The sequence below is a fragment of the Alligator sinensis genome, unplaced genomic scaffold (genome assembly GCF_000455745.1).
Source record: "Alligator sinensis unplaced genomic scaffold, ASM45574v1 scaffold65_2, whole genome shotgun sequence".
Taxonomy (NCBI): domain Eukaryota; kingdom Metazoa; phylum Chordata; order Crocodylia; family Alligatoridae; genus Alligator; species Alligator sinensis.
Genome location: NW_005842071.1, coordinates 610,603 through 619,739, shown reverse-complemented (window position 1 = coordinate 619,739; position 9,137 = coordinate 610,603).

Genomic DNA, 9,137 nt, shown 5'->3' with positions numbered 1-9,137 from the left:
CCCTATATGTAATGCAAAACACGTTTGAACAAAGTACAGTAAAGCACACTGATATCAACTGAAAGACTATATAAATATTCATGGGGAATAAAGAATTTTCAGATTTCTGAGGACAGTGGAGGAAGAAAGGTGGAGAGACTGTGTATCTGTCTTAGCACAGGGAGTTGCATGTAAGCGGTAAAGAAGGACATACTGTAGCAAATCAATTCCAGTGTGATGTTGGAGGAAGAGCCAGCATAAGTGAACATATTCCATGGCCAAACAGAGAGAAAGGGATTGTATAACAGTGGAGGGGGGAAACAAAGACACTTGAATGAATAGCAGCAATGTGACACAACCTGGCCAAAACCAGGTTAAAAATACATAAAGTTATGGGAAAAGATGCACTGCAATAACTGGTGCTGTGAATTTATCAAAAAGGCACATGAAGGGGTGTATTTGAGTTGTGCAATCACATAATTCAGGCTGTGCTGAAAGAGTCAAAGCTGAAACCTAGTTCTTTCTAACAAAGTACGGTTACACTGCTTCCGTGCTCGCATGCACGGATTCACACACACACACACACTACAATATCTTACTGGGATAGTTAAAAAGCTGTCTAGATTCTGATTCTGAATTCACTTGTATGTGTTTCAGTCTGGAGTAATTGCTAGCCTTGCTGGAGTCACTGCTGATTTACATTTCTGTGAAATCACACTCAGGTCCTTAAAAAGCTGTTTCTTTATATTCTTTTATGACTCCAAAGTATTTGTTTAGTCCAATATTGAACTGGACAGACAATTTCCTTTAAAGATTTTAGGGGCCTAATTTTCCACTTCTATGCATCTTGCTATTCCCACCTTTCCAAACTGGATGTAAAATGTTACTATTCTAGTTTTCCAACCTGGCACTCACGTTGCACAGATGTAAATAGCCACAGAAGTGCCAAGCAGTGAAGAGTTGTGTTGTAATTATTTTTAGTGAATATTTTTCACTGTTTAAATATAGACCAAACCTTGGACCATTGCACATCCACATTGTGAAATGTACAGAAGCTGAACAACCTGACTATACTGTACAGTCACACAGACTTGTGCATATGATGAGACTATCTACACACTGTAATGAAGCTTCTGGCTCTTTACATGATGTATTCACTTTATTGCCACTGAGCTGGAGAGAGAGGATCCAGCTGGGGTTAGGGCTGTATTGGCCAGCTCGACAAGTAGAGGGGCTTTATGGCCCGAGTACAAAAAACAAAGTAGAACCCTGAAATCAGAGTGGACCACGCTGGAGAGAGACAGCAAGAAGCATGCATGCGTGTCCTCCCTGATTCAGTCTGGAAGAGAGACTCCTTTGTTTATCTGAATTGCTGAGAAACACAATGTGCAGCCCTCTGCATATGAGCTCTGTGCTGGGACCTATCAAGTAGCTAAATCCTCCTTTCATGTAGTGTTCAGACTAGGCAGATGTAGCAAACTTTCCTAATCCACCCCTCTTGCATCAGCATACCGTTTTTTAATGCTATTAGAAACTCAGTTCAGTCCATCTCTCCATCCACTGTAACAGATCTGTGTGGGCCATTGTAGCCCTGGGATAGCAGCCACTCCAGAGCACTGGGAAGAGAAGGAAAGGACCTGCCTGGAGTATTATTCATTCTTTGTTGTATACTGCACTATTGCTGAAGAAGGCAGAATCCCCCATTGAAACTGCAGTCTTGTTGGGTGCTGCTGTGTGCACTTCTGTGCACTTCTGAGACAGTCTCTTCCCCAACATGTTTACAGTCTAAATATACAAGGTCTACTTCCTTCACTGTTAAGGAGCTAACATCTCTAACTGCAGCACTATTTAGGGATTTGACACCGAGATTTTTAGCTCATTTTTCCTAGACTCTGACTTGGCTATTGCTATAAACTAGGAAAATGAGACAGGGTTCCATTCACTCCAGAAGTGTCCTTGTTCTGCAGATCCCTCACCTGGCATCAGAAATACCTATGGTTTTCAAATTTAGCCTACTCCTGTGATTTGTACTGTTTTTAATGTTCAGTTAGGACACAAAAAATGGAGTCAACTTGAGAGGTTTAATGGGTCACACATCCTTAATAGCTGTGCTGGCCAGGGCTTTGTCATACCTGACATAATTTCTTTGATAAAATGTTACTATGCATTCCAGACTCAGGGGTGAATTAATGTGGACATTTCAGGGGGCATCACAGCTCCTAGAAGAATTTCACTGCAAGACAATGCTACCTGATAAGAAGGCCTCTACACTTCAGGAGAACATGACTTAAGTAAGAGGTGGCAGGAAAGGGCAACTCCAGAATCTTCTCTGGGAAGAGTAGCTGAATGGAGGGAGGTAGTTCCCTTTTCTGCAAGGATGAAAAGAGAAATTTGAAAGCCCCAAGTGAAAAGGGAGCAGTGCAGACAATGAGGAAAGAAAAAAGATCTATCCCTTTCTTGATCTGATGGACAAACTACTAAAAACCTTCCTTTCCAGAAGGAAAGGAGGTCCCAATGCATGCACACACTGTCTGCAATGGATCTTGGAGTTTCCTAAACCCAGCTGCCTCCCTGGAGGAATGACTTCCCTCTTTCTTTGTCCACAGTTGATTTGTCATTGATGGCTTTCACAATTCCCAACCCACAAAGGGATAAAACTCTGTTTGTAGGAACTTCTTTGCACAGCAGGATCTAGGGGTAGTAGTTTATATGTAGGTGTAATAAATCCTAGGCTCAGGATTTGTGAAACAAAAGAGAAAGGGAACTAGATTATATCTGTCATCTCTTCAACCTAAACCCTTAGGGAGATTTGCAGCTTGCTTCAAATTTTTGGTTCCTGATGTTTGTTTTACACAAGAAGTCAAACTTTCTGTTTTGCAATCCTGGCAATAGGTACTTTGTACCAGATTACACTCCTAAAGTACTCATGACTTTCCTTTGAAATGTTGTATTGTTATTTTGAGGGGTTGGATTTTCATCAATGAATTTGATGAAAGAATGTTTTAGAACTAATTATAATGCTTTTGAACTCTTGGGTCCAGATTCTAGCCTACCTATTAGGCGTGTAAGTGGATTTAGGTGCCCAAGTGCAATTCTATTTCATCTTGAAAACTGTTCAGTACAAAAGACAGGTGGGTCCTCCTCACCCCTTTTTATTGTGACTGAAAAGGTTCAGATAGCAACTTGTTTGTTACTAAAGTAGATGCATTCATTGATTTTTTTTTCCCCCAGGGACTTGCACAGTAGAATAGGATCTCACCTACCTACCTAAGTTCATTTATGTACCAAATAGGTGGACTGGCCCTTAGTACATCTGTGCTATCCTCTGCCTTATCCACCAAACAAATCATGTAGAACTCTACACATATATAGCAAAAGTAGAATTTTTCATTTGAGCTGTGCTGTCAGTCTCAGAAAACAACATTGTGGCTGTAATATTAATTCTGTCTTTAAAAATCTATTATATTATGATTTCTTTCCTCACTGAATTGCAGTAAGAAGTCCCTCTATCCATCATATTTCCATTGTTTTGCAGTTTCAGAGATTACTAGTCTGTTTGTTCAGTTCTAAACGTAATATTTATCAAGTAGAGAATCGAACAAATACAAGCCATGAATTACTGTATAAACAGGGACCTACCTAAATTGCGGCAAGACAAAGTGGTTTTCATGGCCCACATGCAGAGCCAATTTCACAGGCATTTCATGGCAGCCCCACCCCTCAGTGTTGATTGGCAGAGAGGCCCTGCCTCTTGGTGCTGATTGGCAGAGAGTCCTGGGGGGGAGGAGAGATGAGGGGGCAGCCATCATCTTGATGTCTGGCTGCTTTTTGTGCTGCCCTGCCCCTCGGCACTGATTGGTGGACAGACCATGAAGGGGGGGCGGGGAGGGAAAAGTGGGTAGCCGCCTTTTTGTCTGCTGCTCTTCATGCCACCCTACCAGCTGGCACCTTCCCTACATGACAGCGAGGATTGCTGGCTCCCATTTGGGAACCAGCATTTTATTTTTATTAAGCTTTTTGGTTGATTTTGCAGATTTTGTGGACAATCCTGGATTTCACGGATTCCACAAAACCACGAATTTAGTAGATCCCTATGTATTAACATCCTTAATTAGCCTGATTTCACCATAAAAGATATATGGAATGTCAGCATATTTGTATGACTTTCAAAGTTTGTAAGTGCTTGTAAGTCTGCACGTATTGATGCTGATCTTTTAAAATCTTTGTCAGTAGCCATTGGATATGTAAATGATTTTGTTTACTGTATAATGCTGGCATAAATAAATAGGAATATTGAACCAGAACAAGTGACTTTAGCAGCTATTTCTGTAAATCATCCACAAATTGTCATCATGAGCTGAAACACGTCTGCTTGTTTAGTACCATGTTTAGCTTGCCTAACCAGAACAAGATGTAAGTGGTTAGCGCACAGGAGAGCTTGCCAAGCCAAAATTATTTACAAGTTGCATTTTGTGTTTCTGGCATTTTTCAAAAGAAAAAAAAAGGAGTGGGGAGTTAGCTGGTAAACAACTGAGGAAGCAAACACACTGTAATCAAGTGAACCCTAAGTGTTTGAATTCAGGGCTGTACAACTTCTGGGCAGCTAATGGCCACATGTAGCATGAGCAACAATCCTAAGGGTTGCACAAAGCATGTATTGAAGACCCAAGAGATTTTTGCCATGCAGGTGTCTTCTTCCCCGCAATTCTGGGCTCTGCCTTACTGCATGGGCAGCCTAGTGCCTCTCCCTTGCCATGTCCATGGCACAAGAAGCTCAGATCTCCTGACCATGTCTGCATGAGCAGCCCACCTCACCTGATCCTATCCACATAGGCAACCAAAGTCTTCTCCCCTGCTTGCAGCTGCACATGCCACATAGGCAGCCTGCTCTGCCCCCTCTGCAGCACAGACAGTAGGGCGCCAGCACAGGCAGACTGGCTTCCCAGTGCTGCATGTGTAGAACTTCCTGCCATGATGTCTTCCTCTCCTACTTCAAGTATAGCACAGGCTCCCTGGTTTTCTCACCATGCATTCAGCTCGGGCACCCCACCCCCCTCCTGCTGCACTGCCAGCTTGTGTTACACTGAGGTGTAGCCACTCTAGGCAACACTTTAGTGTCACACTACCCCCTCCCCCCCAGCCCTCCTCAGCACCTCGGATCCCAGCTCACTGCCCTCCCATCCCTCCTTACTTGCAGCTGCTGGCACTGTCTGTCCCAGGGGAGCAGGCAAGAAAGGGTTAACCTGCCTGCCAGATGGCCACTGCTGTTGCTGGGTGGGCTTAGCCCCCAGAAGAGCAGCAGCCCTGTAGCAGCTGGACAGGCAGTTTAACCCCTCCCTGGCTGGCATCCTGGGACAGACAGCCAGGCAGCTACAAGAGGCAGGGCAGAGGAGTACCCTGAATTGGCTGGCCGGGGGAAACCAGGATAGACCTGGGAGGCAGGGGGATTCTTACCTTTAAGTTCTCCAGGCCCCTGCTGGCCTGAATTATGACTGCTCCAAACTCAAGCTAGCACTAACGCCATCAACATTTGTGTGGTTCACAGCATAAGATGTACCAAGATACTAAGGCTGTGCGTAGACGAAATGAGAGGTGTGCATGCACGACACTTTAAAGCATGCTAAATGCTTTTGTACTGTTTTAATGGTGTCGGTGTTTGCAAGCCTCGGCGGCATATTGTGCATGAATTCCAGCTGCTGCGGAAATTCAGCAGCGTAACGTGCCTTAAATGACTTGGGGTGCAGCAAACTAAAACTCCTTTGAGGAGTTTTAGTTTGCTGCCCCAACAGCCATGGAGCGAAGCACCGGGCTCCATGCAGCTCTGTGGCTCTGTAGGAAGCCCGTGCAGGCAGCCTGGCAGCAGCCTGGGAAAGCAGGCTCCACCCAAGAAAAGCAGCAAGCCTGATCTTCCCCCCGGAGCCTGCCTGAGCTGTGCAGGGGCCCGGTGCTTCTCTCTGCAGTTGTGGTGCCCTGGGACCACCTGACCCATGTGCCTGCGAGCAGGTGCCGCCTGGTTGGGGGGGCCGCTGCTGCCACAGAGGGAAGCACCAGCCCCCACTCCTAGCCCAGGGACTGCTCCACGTGCAGGCAGCTTGCCCTCCCCTCCCCACCGAAGAGGCAGGTAAGTGCAGGGTGTCTACACGACATGAGGGTTTAATCAGCCCTGAATTGAAGTGGTGTTTTTTAAAACCTACTGCTTCAATTTAGGGCCCCCGTTTTGTCTACACACGCCCTAAGTGCACAGGCAGCAGTGTTGCCTTGGGTGAGTGCAACAGTCATTCCTTTGTGTAGGTGCCAGCTCTATAAAAGAAAAAATCTTGGATCTTAGTTCCAAATTGGTTTGTGTAACCTCCAAATATAGTGGGGAGTGCAAGGGAACAAGTATCTGTACAGCCTTCATTGCAATATAGTGAAAGGAACAGACATAAGTCATTCTATGAGGTACAGAATTATGTTACAAAGAATGCAGTTTCTCTTGATTATGAAATCAGGAAAAAAATTGCAGTAACAGCAATACATTTCATGTTATAAATAATCTCCTGTCTTTCCTGTCTACAAAGTAGATAGCCTTGTCGCAAAAATTCTTTCCTTGAGCGCTTTGCTGTTTACAAGTAGTATTTGCTTTTGTTTTTGAGAATGGTTTCCTAGCAGAGGATCCTTTGTAAAATTCCTGCTTGCTTTGCAGGCCACACACAATTTGATCATGGTAGTCTACAAAGAACAATAAATGCATGTTTACAATAGCCTTCTTTAAATCCTGCCTTGGCACTTGACCATGAACACACATGTATTTTGAGGTTTTCGTTTATTAAAAATCCAGCACTTTTAATTGAACAAATTAATGGTTCAAAATCACAAAGAAATGCTACTATTGGAGGTGGTCATGCCTATGAGAATATGGCACTTAACCTAATGAGAATGAACTGTTCTTTCTGTATTTTGCATTGCTAACATCCATATGTGGCTTTACAAAAACTGTCTTTGGCTTTTTTAGAAAATCTTCAGTTGTATTTAAATGAAAATGTAAGTGGGCTACAATTCTCTGAAGTACTTTATTCAATTAATTCTTCTTTGCTTCCCTCAGATTTGAATTATTAAATATTATTTTGCTTCCTGGATTGCTTCCTGATGGTTACTCTGATGCTGCCATTTGTGCCAGCCTGGTACATTTGTGTCATATTTTCCAAGTATAAATCCTTGTTTAAGATTTTTTATAATGGAGCTATGTAGGAGCCTGGTCTTATAAAGATTTAGACCCAAGTCCTGGAAACACTGATGATGTGTGTGCTTAAGTTTACTGTTATGTCCTGGTAGTATAGTTAAACATGTACGTGTATATATGTGTTGTTTTTATGACTAGTCTTACTAGTTTCAGTCAGACAACTAGTACGTAAAATTAAGCATGTCTTCACGGGATGAGGACCACAGGTCTTTATTTTTTTTTTCTGGGGTGAAACTTTTGGGTCTTAGCTGAAAAGCAAATGTTTTTAAGAAAATTGGAAGAAAATTATTTCAGCTGTTATGTCCCCTTGTGCAAGGTACAGCAATTATGTGATGTTAGCTGCCCCTTTTTAGCTCATGCAAATTAAAAAAAGTATTTCTCAAATACATTGTTGCAGGCCTTCCAAAGACAAACAAGTATTGACGGATATTCTGAAAATGTCAGATAAGCAACATTGTCTCTAACTGGTCATTTACCCACACAAATACCCACACCCAATTTTAAAAATAATAAAGTCCATAATTGCTCCCAGATTACTTTCTATATGCAGCAGCCAAATAGACATGAGAATCTGTAACAGACTTAATGGAGCAGTTGTAGTCTATTGGGGTTAAAATTCTCCTGTCTACAAGAATTTAAATATGCATTTAAATAATAGACAATAATGATTCATAAACCTGCTATGGTGTATAGCCTAAATCAAGCAGATGACAGTAAAGTGTCTGCATTTACCGAGTTACCACACAGAGATATTTGGGCACACCAGGGTTAATCCAGATTCTTAGAACAGAGAGTAATACAAATGGGAAAGACTGGAAAAATAATACTTGAACTATGATCTTACTTAGAGAATTGTCCTCAGTCACACTACTATTGCTGTTGCTTTTGATGAGGATTACTCAGAGGCCAGATTCTGAGCTCCTCATGCATTTCTAAGCAGTTACTCACATAAATAGTCCTGTTAAAATAGAAAAGGCTCTTCATAAGAGTAACTTCTTCCTCATATGGGCAACAAGTTCTTGATCTGGCTCCAAGGCATAAAGGTTTTGCAACAGTGCTCCCTGACCATGGTAACTGTGTGTTAAGTACTGGCAAATTAACAAGTTGGCAAATACTGATGTTTTTATATACAGCAACTTCAGCCTTTCTAAATTAACACACATTTTAAAATCTGTATTTACCTAACAGACAGGTTTTGTAAATAAGGCAAGTATATCCAACTGGGGCTCTGATTCTTGCCAACATTTACCAATGAAACCTTACAAATGTTAAGAGGCCCATTTACTTGCATACTTAAGTGTTTGGTGGTTTGGGGTCCTATGTTATTTATTAACATATTTCTGTATTTAATGTGTACTATTTTATTTTCTTCATTAGTGAGCTTATAAACATTTACCTTTTGTAAGGACTTACTGGACAGGAGTAGTCTCACTGATCTATAGGAGAATCCCCATGTTTGTTAAGTTTCTCCTATATACAAGTGTTTGTGGAATTAATTCTCCATTTTTGCTGTTTAAAACTGATTTTAGTAATTTCATTCATTGTGATTAAATACAGGTGACAAGAACAGTTTTTAGATATTTAGCTTTTGTCTTTATTAAACTTTTTTTATTGAACTTTTTTTCCTAAAAATAAATTAAACTCGTCACCTTAGGGGGGAGTTTGAGGTATGACAGTGCAATCCAGATGGGAAACATAGGAAGGCATGCATAAAACAAAATGAACTGCAAAGGGGACTAGAGCTAAAGAAGTTGACAATGTTGTAACACCACCTTCAATTTACAGTCTCTAGCTGTTTGTTTTTGCAATGATAGCAAGTTTCCGTTTCATTTGCCTGTATGAAAAACTATGGCAAGACTTTGGTTTCCATGGTGACACTTCTCTTTTCATACATATTTATCATTAAAAAGCAGGAAACCCACCCTTTTCTTTCAGA